The 13554-nt window shown below is 38.0% G+C and overlaps 1 long non-coding RNA gene across 1 annotated transcript in view; it reads left to right on the forward strand.

Moving 5' to 3' along the window:
- The window catches only part of LOC132846708 (uncharacterized), a 217381-nt gene that overhangs the window by 75995 nt on the left and 127832 nt on the right, over positions 1 to 13554 (forward strand). The window lies entirely within an intron of this gene.

The raw sequence follows: 13554 nt of genomic DNA on the forward strand, positions 1-13554 counted from the left end.
AACTGCTCATTCATGAACTTTACCATTGAGCAAATGTGCAATATGTTATATGTAGATGTAGGTCAAGAGTTTCAGCTAATGGTTATATCAAACATCAGGATGTTGTTGTTTTTTTTGTTTTGTTTTATTGTCTCATTGTTTATCTTTTGGTTGGTTAAGTATATTCCAGAAACTGCTGATCTCCTGGTGGTTTCATGCAAAACAATCACCAGAGTTTAGAGTTTGAATCAAGAATGTATCAAGACAGACAGACAGACAGACAGACAGACAGACAGACAGACAGACAGACAGACAGACAGACAGACAGACAGACAGACAGACAGACAGACAGACAGACAGACAGACAGACAGACAGACAGACAGACAGACAGACAGACAGACAGACAGACAGACAGACATTTTCATCTACCAGAATTGAATACAGTAAATAAATGACAAGGCTGTGATTATGTGCAGTTACTATTAAGTGGATAATAATATGTATGGTAAATACTCATCATAACATAAAAATAAAGCAAGCTAAGAATGAGCATGAAAAAAAATCATATAATATACACTAATATAAGTCATAAATATATCTAGAAGATATGTATATTGAATATACAATAGTACCCGGAATATCGCTGGATAATGTACACATATATACAGATAACCCAGCATATTTATTATGAATGTAAAATAATATAATACATACTGTAATAAACAGTATAGAATAGAACTGCAGGATAATTACAGGCAGTAAAAAAACATCAGTGGCCTAACGGTGTAGTGTAGAGTTCAACAGGGTAATGGCCGTGTGGGAAGAAGCTGGATCTGCTGTTTCTGGTCTGAATGTTTTTATATCTTCTACTGGAGGAAAGGAGGTTGAACACTTGGACTGGGACTGGGATGCAAAGAGTCCTTGATGATGTTGCGTGATCTACACATCATCTGGATCTAGACATTTACTGTGGTGAAGATGCCTAGTGATTGGAAGTTGTGCACCAATGAGGTGTTGGGCAGTTTTCAGCAGCCTTTTTGTTCAGACACCATGGAGCTGCCATAGCACGATGTGATGGAGTTAGTTATGTTGCTCTGAATGCTGTAGCAACAGAAACTTGTAAAGACCTTGGGAGGCAGATGAACTTTTTTTAGTCTCATCAAGAAGTAAAGACACATTCTAGCGAGTACTGTACTGTATTATGGTGTCAGGGCAGATCATCATAGATGACACCCAGGAACCTAAAGCTGGAGACATGCTCTACTTCAATCCCATTGATATACAATAGAAAATTACTGTTGCTATTCGATTTCTATAAATCTTCAATGAGCTCTTTGGTCTTCTTGGCATTAAGGGTAAAATACCTATTTAAATGAATATCAAATTGATAAATTAAGGGCCTTTCTCACTGGCCCAGGAAGTTTGCCTCCTAGAAATTTGACCAACCCTCCAATGGGCTAGACCAGAGGTTCTTAAATATTTTGATCCAACCTCAAATGGGCATTATAAAATTTTAAAGCAACCCCAAGCCTTTCCACCACAATCTGTAGCACACCTGATATAACATTCATTCATTCATTCATCTTCTACCGCTTATCCGAACTACCTCGGGTGACGGGGAGCCTGTGCCTATCTCAGCCGTCATCGGGCATCAAGGCAGGATACACCCTGGACAGAGTGCCAACCCATCGCAGGGCACACACACACTCTCATTCACTCACACACTCACACACTCACACACTCACACACTACGGACAATTTTCCAGAGATGCCAATCAACCTACCATGCATGTCTTTGCACCGGGGGAGGAAACCGGAGTACCCGGAGGAAACCCCCGAGGCACGGGGAGAACATGCAAACTCCACACACACAAGGCGGAGGCGGGAATCGAACCCCGACCCTGGAAGTGTGAGGCGAATTTGTCATAATGTAAAAGTTTTGTCATCAAGAAATTTCTTGCTTTCTGTTGTTACAGTCGGTCAGAATCACTCCCCATTTCCTGCTGAACCTCTTTGCTAGTACAGCTTACAGTATATGAATAGAAAATAAGACTAGAATTTTAAATAAAATGAAAATTAAATAGCATAATTTCACTCTTCACATAAATGTAGCGGGCTGTGGTAGCCTAGTGTTTACGGTGTTGGACTTCGCATCGGAAGGCTGTGAGTTTAAATCCCAGGTCCACGCTGCCACAACTGAGTAAGGCCCTTAACCCGCAATTGCTTAGTTGTATATAATGAGATAAAATGTAAGTCACTCTGGATAAGGGCCTCTGACAAATTCCATTAACATAATGTAGCTCATTAACAGTTCCAAATAATAGCACATTTGTATTCATGTGGCTACATAGTCTGCCTTCATAGAGTGATTTTTATCATATTATTTTGGAAAATAATTAAATAAAATCATTTGGCTACTGTTTGATGACTTCTGTTTGCTAAACTTTAGTCTAGCATATTTGGCCGAGCAATAATGGTTATTTATCATTAGCTTTTAGGGAAGAAAGTATTCCTGATAAGGGTCAGGTAAGTGCCATGCACACTGATACTTATTATCTGACCAACAAGCCAAGGAAGATATTCTTTATGCAAATATAATCCTGGATATGGAAGTACTGATTTTTATGAATAATATAAAAGTTCTCATTAGATTACCCACTCTTACATAATTACATTGTTGATTAAGCATTTCTTGAATTTTCCTCAAGATGGTTTATTATATTTCAGTAGTATCATCATTAGTTTATACACCTGCACTCTACGTTCTTGTTTAGAATTTCTGACAAAGAAAGCTATGCTGAAAGAAAATAAAAACACTTTTATTCTTTTTCATTTTCCAGACATAATGATTTCTCTTTGAGTATTTGACAGACCAGTGTGTACAATGTGACAGACAATGAAACTAAATAAGTGAGAAAAATGAGAGGAATGAAGGCAAGAGAATATACAAGAGAGGGAGTGTCGAGGGAAAAAAGAAACGGACTCGGATCAGAGTGATTATAAACAATAACACAGCTATTCAACCAAGCAGTTATAGCCACTTAAAACCTGCTATATGTGGTCACTTAGTGGCCGCTGTAATAGGAACTCCTGCTCATTCATTTGTCTATCATTGTCATCTATCTATCTATCTATCTATCTATCTATCTATCTATCTATCTATCTATCTATCTGTCTGTCTGTCTGTCTGTCTGTCTGTCTGTCTGTCTGTCTGTCTGTCTGTCTATCTGTCTGTCTGTCTGTCTGTCTGTCTGTCTGTCTGTCTGTCTGTCTATCTATCTATCTATCTATCTATCTATCTATCTATCTATCTATCTATCTATCTATCTATCTATCTGCCTGTCTGTCTGTCTGTCTGTCTCTCTTTCTATCTATCTATCTATCTATCTATCTATCTATCTATCTATCTATCTATCTATCTATCTATCTATCTATCTATATTCATTCTTGATTCAAACTCTAAGCTCTGGTGATTGTTTTGCATGAAACTACCAGGAGATCAGCAGTTTCAATGACACAATAAAAAAAAAAACATCCTGATGTTTGATATAACCATTAGCTGAAACTCTTGACCTACATCTACATATAACACATTGCACATTTGCTCAATGGTAAAGTTCATGAATGAGCAGTTGTACAGCTGTTATACAGGTGAATGTATCTATCTCAACTGTAAGTTACAGTATACTGTATGCTGTACCTTGAATTTGGTCAAAAGGCTTTTAATGGCACTCAGGGAGAATAATGCTAAAAAAGGTTCTATGGCATTTTGGGTGGATTTTGAAAATGATATTATGATAATGATATCTTAACATATAAATAGAAAATTTAATTTAGAAAATTGCATATAGTATCTAATTTATTAATTAATGCATTTAAAAATAAAAACTTTCTTTCTTTAGAAATATCAGATTTATTAGAGCTAAATATGGTTTATGAACTTGATTCTTCTGCATATTACACGGCATCCTTTTACCTTTTCCAGGTCTCATTGTTTATGCTTAAGACCAGACACAGAGCACAGGTATAATCCTCGAGAGATACATACACACAATAACAATTATTATTATTATTATTATTATTATTATTATTATTATTGTTATAATAACAATAATAATAATAATTATTATTATTATTATGATTATATAAAAATTATACACATTAATATTTTTATAATAGTAGTAATAGAATTGTGCATGTATAATACGTTTCCCCTGCATGAATATTAATATGGATGTATTGCCTGACTGTTTGAAATCATTGTTCTCTGTACCGTACTTACAGTATGTGTCCCTGTAGAAGAAAGTGAGAGGTTTTCTTTTTTCTCTCTCTCTCTCTGTCACATATACATAGCAATGACCCAGCACTCACAATGCAGGCACCATGCTGTGAATTCCATCTAACCAGAAACACAAGCGAAAATTGTTATGCAAATGAATATGCGGCAGTCATTGGAGAAAGGTTGTGATGTTTGTTAGGGTGTGTGTGTCTCAGAGACTGAGTGAGAGAGAACACCCATAGCAGGACCTCATTTGTTTTCAGTATTTCTTCCCCGTTTTGTTGTTTCATGTAGATCCTATTATGAATTCTAGGAAGTCACTGATTTAGCTTATAAGTGTCAGATAAAGACTTTGCCATTATTACGATTATAATGTCTGTTGATCCTGATGTTAGGGAGTATGGAAGCTGCATGAATATTCACTGGTTAGTCTTGTAGCTAGATATGTATGAAGCATGTTATGTCACTACCTGGGCTTATCTGCAGTAGCTTTCTCTGAGGAGGAAAAAAATGTGGCAAAAACTTTTTTTTTCTTTCATGGAAGAGCTGAGAGATACACATAGTCAAGTGTTTATAGACAGGCGGATGTGGTCTTCAATGTTACTGCCTAATAAAAAGCCCACATGCTGTGTGATTAAATAACAGGGATGGCAGTAAAGATAGAAGGCATAATGATGGTTACATGCAGGTCAGTTACAATTTAATTGTCATTGCACATCATTGCTAGCATATCAATTTGATGCTGCTTAGCCGAGCAGAAAACAATGCTTTAGCACAGAAGCAGAGGCCTACAGGCTGTATTTTTTCTTTTTTTTTAACTCTTAGAAGAATTATTATTTATAGAAAAAACATTTTGCTCTCTCTTCTCTTCTCTTCTCTTCTCTTCTCTTCTCTTCTCTTCTCTTCTCTTCTCTTCTCTTCTCTTCTCTTCTCTTCTCTACTCTCCTCTCCTCTTCTCTTCTCTTTGTTTTGTTTTAAACACCAGCTCTGTAAAAGCACATAGTTATAATAAAATCAAACAATTAATATATCTCAGATGGATTTGAAGCGATTTTTTTAAACGGTCATTAATAACATTCATTCATTCAAAAATACATTCTAGTGTGGACATAAATTACGTCATGTTACATCAGGTCTTCACTGAGCTGAGCCTGTTCTTTTTAGGTGGGTACAAATACTTTTACACTGTTAATGAAAATATGCTGGCCCTGTCACACTCCAAACACTCTCTGTATGGAACTTTACCTCAAGTCAAAAAGTCTTTGTAAAATGTCATGATGTGTCATGATGTAGTTTTTAAAGGATGGCCATCAGAACAATAAACACTTCAGCTTGTTAGTGCTGGAGCTCTTGTTAGTGTTGGAAGCCTTTGTCCAGTCCTTCAGAAGCCTCCTCTAGGCTTATTGTTTGTGTTTTAGCTCTCCATGCACATGATGCTCCGCATATGGTCATTTATCAAAGAGCTGCACTTCAGAGAAACTGTTTGTGTGGCAGTCAGCTCAGCTATGGCCCGCGATAGCTCGAGAAAATCGTTTCATATGCTCATTTCTCCAAACTTGACAAAATTCCCACCAGAATAGTATCAGCAGCCAGCCAGGCACTCGTCTCTCTTCTCCAGCCCCATGAAATGTGTACCACGTCTGAAAGCCCAGTCCGTCCCAATAAAGTTTTGGCAAGGGTGGCCTGTTTTAATTGGCAGGCAATTGACGCGCCGATAGACTGCCGTCCAGGGGGTCAAGAGTAATTTACTGCAATGCTAAATGCTTTTTTCCCTGCTTTTTTTTTGCACTGCTGTTCCATATTGAAATTCCCATCCAGACTGTATTACACGAGAAGATGATGACTTAATCCCCTGTTAATTAGAATAACATTTCCAGCAGCTGAGGCTGGGCCGTTATTGCTGAGGCTGGAGGCCGTGCTCGATGTGTGGCCCCAGAGCGCAAGGCTTGGCCTGGGCTCAGAGAGACGGCCATCCTCCACACCTCCAGCTCATGAGTGGTACAAAGCTGTTAAATCCACTGATGACTCTCTCGCTGCCTAATAATAAGCTCATATATATTGGCAAACCCAGTCCTTTCAGTGCTTTTCTACTTTTTTTTTCTAGGCCACAAATGGAAATGTGTATTAGTATCATTAGATCCTCATATGATATTACAATGTATCAGACCAACACGTTCACGGCCAGCACTGAACAAACATCTCACTAGTTTATGAGGCTTCTCTAATGGCAATAACACAGAATAACAGCCATGCCAAGGAGTCATGTGTACACTAGAACTGTGCATATAGAGCCTTAAGAACTACTCCAGTATGTTTAACCCATGTCTTTATTTTCCACCTCTGCAGTGTATTTTGATTTATACAGATGATTTATTATGGGGTGGTTAGCAGAATTAGTTTGGGTTTGTGGTTAAAATCAGTGTAGTTATACACATAAAGAACTGTTGAAAATTTAGCAAACAGAATTGCTGTTACTGTTCTGTTACTGTTCGTCATGGTAAAATAATCCATAAAAACAGCTAACATTTGCCTCATTTTCTTTTTCCCAACAGTATTTACATCATATGAATATTTGCTGACTGAATTGAACAACTGCCCCACAGCTCTATTATGAAGCAGTTGGTGTTAAAAATATTTTCCGTTCATTTATAATAGCTTCTTTTATGGAAATTTCTGAACCCTTAATTAGAACTTAATTCTAGGCTATTACACATTAATATCAAATTGAATAATATCATGATACACTTTTCTAACCATTATTATATTTGTCAGTACTCACTCTCAGAAGTAACTTACTGAAGATTAAAAGCTTTTTTTCGAACCAACCTTTTTTTCTCCATTTTTTTCAATTATTTCTGATTGAAAACTGAACTAGTAACAACCTCTAAAAAAAATCTATTTTGTGATACACTCTGATCAGCCATAACATTAAAATACTACTTATGTACTATTTAATATTGTGTTATAATATGTAACTTTCTCCGACTTGTCGTCCTCCACAAAACCTCTGAAGGTGTGCAGTGGTACAGTATCTGGCACCAAGACGTCAGCAGCAGGTCCTGTAAGGTGTGAGGTGCGGCCTCCATGAGTCGTTTATACAGCACATCCCACAGATTCTCGATCATTTGAGATCTAAGGAGTCAACACCTTGAACTTTTTACCATATTCCTCAAATCATTCCTGAATGTTTGGCCTTATCATGCAGAAGAGGACACCGCATGGAATACCTTTGCTATGAAGAGGTGTACTTGGTCTGCAACAATGTTTGGGTAGGTGCTAAGTCCACATGAATGCCAGGACCCAAAGTTTTCCCAGTGGAACATTGGTGAGAACTGACTGTTCGCATGCCTGATATGATACTGTAGGTACAGCAATTCTCTAATGATCCCTGTTATGTTCTTTGCCATGTTGCTTTGTCCTGCACTGTCTTGTCTGTCTTGTTTGTCTTGTCCTGCACTGTTTGCACCAGGTTGCACAGTTGCACTTTATGTGGCTAAGACTACTTACAAGTCCTTATCCCTGTCTTTGTTTTATGTAGCACCATAATCCTGGAGAAACGTTGTCTCATATCACTGTGTACTGCAACAGCTATATATGGTTGAAATGACAATAAAAGCTTCTTGACTTGACTTGACTTGACTTGACTTGACCATTAAACCGTGGACTGGGTGTATAACAATATTTTTGGTATTGTTATAAATTATTTCACAACACTCATTTCTGTTCATTTACTAATTTCTGTCATGTTATTCATAAAATTAGCTGAGATAATATCCTTAACATTGTTTAATGTGTTTTACGTAATTATATAATGTGTACAAATAAACATTAAATATATAATGACACACCTTGGAAATCTCTTTAAGAATCTTTGGCCACTTTTTGTTATATGTAGAACCCTACAATAAAGTGTTTACTGATAAGAATGCTTAACTTTTTTTTTTTTTGAAGCTATGAACCCTGTAATTACCAAATGAAGCTTTAAAAAGCATTCTTGGAAGAGTCAGTGTCAGATTCTTGTCTGTAATAATCACTCATGTGCTTCAGATGCAGTGAATTAGAGTATTATTGAACTTTAACTAATCACTAAAATTTCCTCTCACATCATGGGTGCATTCTTTTTCACATCCTGTGCTCTCTTTAAAATGAAGTTTTGTCCTTTGCCTGATGCTTCACCTTTGGCCAGGAGGCAGTAGTGTAGCAGAGAGACGATGCCAGTTCTGCCCTCCCTTCTCCCTCATAGTGCCAATGCTAATCAAACAACCCCACCACTCTTTAAAAAAGACCTCATTACCAGCCTCATTGACTTCACAGCCCGCATCAGTGACCACAGCACCTCACACATTACAGTAAGAGAGCGAGTGAGGGCTCAGCACAGTTTGCCTGTGGCTCCAGTGTTATAGCAAGGGAGGTACGCAGTAGCCAGGAGGTTTATAGTGCTGTAATTGGTAGTTAGTGTTATATTTGTAAGACAAATAGAGCTATATGTGCACTGCTCCCTCTGTCTTCTACACTCCAATCTTTACAGCCACCAAAGGGCCTCATTATAGTTCACAGTAGCTTCACAGAACACATACACACTCACGCTGGAGCAAGTATGAGTAAAAGTAAGCCTGCCATGTCTGATAGATGGGGTGTTAAGCAAGGTATTCACTCAGAGAGGACCCCAATGATATGGGGATAAAATAACCTCTTTATTATAACACATCACAGTGAGTTTGTGGGGTTTTTTTTTTTAGAGGGAGAGAAAGATTGTGCTTGCTCATGTTCCATAGACATTTTCTTACAGATCTGCATGAATGCAGTGTTACTGTGACACATATTTCTTTGAAAAGCTTTTTTCTCTGGAAAAAAATGCCAAGAAAACTACAATCTTGATACACCATGTGAGGTCAGAGTAAAAAGTTAACCCCAGATAACACAAGTGAACAGGCAACCCTACGGTTTAGTGAGGCAAATATACGCACAGTATTGCCCTCATAATCCGATGCTGCATGTGTGTCGTGATTGTTGTGAGAAAGGCTGTACATTGAATTACAGCAACTGATTCTTTTATTAAAAAGAGTTTGAAGAAAAATGTGATGGAAAAAAGTAGACTCCATGTAGAGTGGCTCCATGTAGGTGGGCAAAGAACTGTTGGCTACTTTACAAACAAGCATCAAAGCCTGGTACTTGATTCGAGCAGCTCCAGGGAGTCATTGGAGTGAGATGAGAAAAGAGCATAATGTGCATATTTGTTGATTGAACATGGTACACCCTGTCGCATTGTGTACCATTTACAGTCGTCTAATATACAAGCTGGTAGGTGGGCCAGGAAAGATATGCATCAGTTTCACTCAGCTCCAGCACAGAGGACAAACTGATACATAAACATATACACAACTTGTTCATGTGAGATGTACTCTCTGCAGTTAATTCAGAGGAGTAACATCCTCCTCAGTCACTCTTAATTAGCTAGGAGCAGAAAGCATTTCTCTTTTTGTCATTGTGCTCTGTGTGTGTGTGTGTGTGTGTGTGTGTGTGTGTGTGTGTGCGTGTGTGAGAGAAGGGGCCGGAGCGAGCTGGTGTACAGATTACTGCTGAGAGTCACAGCTTGTTCTGTGGCTGTCGCACATCGAGTGTGAACACACTTCAGCTCCGGGAAAAGGGGGAAAAATTGGGAGGAGGAGTGCGAGCAGGGACAGACAACGAGCCAGCACATCTGAAAAAAAAAATGTGAACACATATACACAGTCTTCCATTCTCTTGTGCAATTAATGGTAACACAAAGAGATTGTGGAGGGACAATGGTTCCCACAAAAACAGTAAATACTGGGAAATAAAGTGAGTAAATAATGGATATTTTAGACAGCTGTGGTGCACCGTGTGACCCTGACCTAAGACTGGGGAAAAAGAGAAGGGAGGAGAAGGTCGGACCTTTGCTTCTTTACTAGCAGGAAACAGGAACAAAATCATTAAAATCAGCTTTCAGTCACTATACCATCACGCAAGCTTTCAGCCACTCACATGCACTCCTGGATATGCACAAACTCATGTAATTACCTTCTCACTGCTCTCAGACTCTCTCCTCTCTCTCTCTCTCTCCATCGTTCTTGCTTATTGTTCCTGACATACAGGCGGAAGAAAAACTTTTCTCTTCATTACAGAAAGACCTGATCCAACTTGAAAGATGCAGCCATTATTCTCGACAGTCTCGAATTCTCCCCGCTCCCCATCGCTGCCTTACTGCTGGCTTTATGGGGTTGCATTTTAAACCTGGACTGTCACTCTCTTTTCAGCACCTCCTGGCTTTCTAGAGTGCATTGTAATGTGTGTACTTACACTAGCGATGATAAAAGATAAATGATGCAAAGCAGACTGAAGTGGTACAGTGTATTAAAGAAAATCAATGATATCTATTAATTTCTTTTTTCGTTTAAAGGCTGATATACACACACATTAATATATACATATACGTATATATACAGTACACCTCAGTGTGAGTGTGGGTTTGTTTGGCAAATATGATAAATTGAGAAAGGTTCAGAACAAATTTTATTTGCACCTTTCATTCTGAATCAGATGTGTTTATTCAACATAAAACAAACTCAAAATACAACCAAAGTCGCATCTACACAAATGTAGTTTAAGTATAAAACACTTCTTAATAACACATTTCACCTGAGGAACAAGACATTTGACAAAAAGTTTTGGGATGTCCAAACATACTCGCAGCAGCAATTCAGTTCTAAGGATTTTCACGATCATCTTAACCCACCTATATTTTGACATTTCGTTCCACTGGTGTTTGGATTGTTCCCACTTCCTGTCCCTTTAAATACATTTGGCTAGGAGTTGTTACTAACAAGCGGTGTGATGATTAAACACAGGTTGTGAAAAACTTTAAATAGATTAAATAGTAGACATGTTTGTGATATATGTGAGTGACTGTTTTGTTATGATGAGTATGGTGGTTTGCTTAGTTTTGTTTATTCAGTGTAAATATTTAATTTACAGTATTTTTTATTCCATTTTGGAAATGCAGATTTTCACAAGGCACCTTGTGCAAAAATAAGTGCATTCAAATAATCACATATTGCTGATATTGTTCAAGTTTCCACATCAGGACTGTATAGCCAGTAAATATAAAGTCTGCCAAGTTGCATAATCTGTTAAAGATTAAGCTCTTCAGTGGTAACTGGAGAAATATATTGAACGTACAATGCTGAGGTATCTCCATGAAACAAATATATATACATTTGTATCTACAAGCCCCAAAGTAAGTGTTGAAGCTCATTTGAAAGGAGTGAGTTGAATAGGTTTTGTGAAACCATAAGAGTGATGGACCATAACAGTAATGAGATCTAGAGAGAGAGAGAGAGAGAGAGAGAGAGAGAGAGAGAGAGAGAGAGAGAGAGAGAGGCTGCCACTCTGGCTCACCCTGCTGAACAGGATTTTATTAAGAGTCAGAGACAGATCACAACTGCTAAGTGACCCACCAAGGTCAGGATCAAGGGCAGTGTGTGTAATTAGTATGCTCTTCATTGGAGAAAGGCTACAGTGCCATTGTTCTGCCACAGTCACATTAGCGCATTCAATACAGCGCAGCTTTATGACCTCAGTGTCTAGATGGCTTTCTGGTGACACATAAATGAGTGGTGGTGTAATGAGAAGCTGATACTTGCAGCAGAGTATCAAAGTGATCCTTTTATTTCTGTGCATGATCAGAGTCGCTTAGAACCAGTAATGGTATTGCATAATCTATAGAACATACGGACAATCCACAATAATGACATCTTCGAGTCATTGTACACTCTTTCTCTCTAAACAGTTGGGAGGTTTAAGGCATTTGCTTTCTCCTCTTTCTGCTCCAATGCATCTTCCACTGTCCCATCTCACAAACGATGTAGATAACTCCACTACTGCGGTATTCAACTGGGAAGAGAGGAGGAACATGAACCTGTGGAGCAAATGGCGCAAGGCAACCTTGACAGCAGATACTCATCTTCACACAGTCTCATCCCTTCCCCCCAGACACACACACACACGCACACACACCCTTGTTCCCTGGATTAAAACGACCTGTTCTCCCACTCTAGCATTCTGCCCATTAATTCCCTCCCTCACAGCTCCCCGCATTTGGCTGATTTAACAAGATAAGATTTGAGAGTTGATGTTGCTGGCTGTGAATGCACCACAGGGTCCACAACGGCGACCACACTCCAGCTTCTGAGGAAGAGATGTATCAGCTAGCAGAATCAAAAAGAAAAAGAGAAAATTAGATATGCTGCACACCAATTTTATACTCGCAGCCTCAAAAAATGAAATGGAAGAGATTAATATATGATATCTTACACACTGTCCGACTGAATCAACTGTAATTCATTGAGTAGATTCGCAGAACAGGACTTTATCTCAGAAGTGCTTGTGAGGCCAGACTGACCTCAAGGCATAATATATTAGTTCTAGCATTTTTTCAGGGGGTTTTGGGGTGGATCAGAGACAATGTTACTGTTGAGGGGAGAAATACAAGAATCTACTTGCACATCTACTCTTTTTAAGGCAAGACACAATAGTTTAAAATAGTTTAAAATAGTTTAATTTTGGCAATGTCAAGTCAATTGTTTAGCATTAAATTAAAATACAACTGAAATGTGTATTTTACTGTTTTTAGCACAATTTATTTACCTAAAAGCGTTTAAATTTAACGTTATTTTGAAACGTTAAAGCAAGCTGAAGCGCCACCCACTCAACAGTAACATCATGTTATATATCCCTGATCATTTATACACTGAAGAAAATGACATATAAATGTTTGTTTTATAATGGTGTTTGAGCAGTACAGAACTGATTACAGAAACAACTAAGACTTATGCAGAATCCATCCATTTTCTAAAAAATAAATAAATAAATAAAATTTCAGATTTTATTCTAGAACAGTTTATATTCTTATAGTTCCATGAATCCAAAATTGATGATTGCTTTAGAATTATTTTTGGCTAATTGGCATGCAATACATAGTGGATTTCACGTTTAGGTACACGAGGGTGAGTTAAATGAAAACATTAAAAGTACAAATAAGTTAGAGTGACAGTAAAGTCAATACTTTCCCAGAATTTTTTTCTCTATTTTCGGTTCTTGATGTAAATGGGTTGGTTCCATAGCTGATATACAGTAGCTTAGGATTTCAGGCTACATTGGTGAAGTTCAATATGCTAATTTATCTTATCAGCTAATTAGTATGTTGAATGAGGTGTGTGAGAGAATTGAGTGTTTAGCATACTGTGGAGTGTTTTTGGTTCTTTAGAGCAGTCGT

The sequence above is a fragment of the Tachysurus vachellii genome, chromosome 6 (assembly GCF_030014155.1).
Source record: "Tachysurus vachellii isolate PV-2020 chromosome 6, HZAU_Pvac_v1, whole genome shotgun sequence".
Classification (NCBI taxonomy): domain Eukaryota; kingdom Metazoa; phylum Chordata; class Actinopteri; order Siluriformes; family Bagridae; genus Tachysurus; species Tachysurus vachellii.